Here is a 627-nt window from a genome sequence, read left to right as displayed (position 1 = left end):
GGATGCGCTGGTTCTTGTCTTTTGTGACAGATGCTTAAACCGATTTCGACGTCCAAATCTTAGGGTTGGTGTTTTGGGCTTTAATTTTTTTTTTTTTTTTTTTTAGTAAGACCTCGCTTTGGCTTGCTGTTTTATTTGTGTCTTTTGATTCTGCCCTGCCTCGCATCACCCCCGGCTCTCCCCACCCCCCCCTCCCCCCCCCCGCCCCCCCCTCCCCACCGCTGGCGGGTTGATGGGAGCTGCGGCCCCCGGGAGGCCGAGGATCCCCCGCGGCTCCAGCCGCGCTCCGCAGCCGCGCAGGGTGGCGCGGCGCCGGCACGCTCAGCCCGCCTCCCCCCGCGCGATGCGCCGCACGCTGTAGCCGGGATTTTTATTTTTCTTTTCTTTTTTGGGCTAAGCCAAAGCGACCGGCGGCTCCCCCCCCCCCCCCCCCCCTCCCCCTTTTTTTTTCCCCAACCCCTTTAATTTTTTTTTATTATTTTTATTTTTGTATTCGCAGCGGGCAGAGGCGCGGCCCGGCGCAGCCCCCCGCGGGAGGCGGCGGGACCCGCGGCCCCAGCGCGGAGACTGGCGCATGCCACAGCCCGCCTCGGCCCCGCCGCCGCCGCCGCCGCCGCCTTCCCCCCG

Source organism: Falco naumanni, chromosome Z, assembly GCF_017639655.2.
Source record: "Falco naumanni isolate bFalNau1 chromosome Z, bFalNau1.pat, whole genome shotgun sequence".
NCBI classification, from domain to species: Eukaryota; Metazoa; Chordata; class Aves; order Falconiformes; family Falconidae; genus Falco; species Falco naumanni.
The sequence above is the reverse complement of the archived record's forward strand: the minus strand, read 5'-3'. Positions refer to the sequence as shown.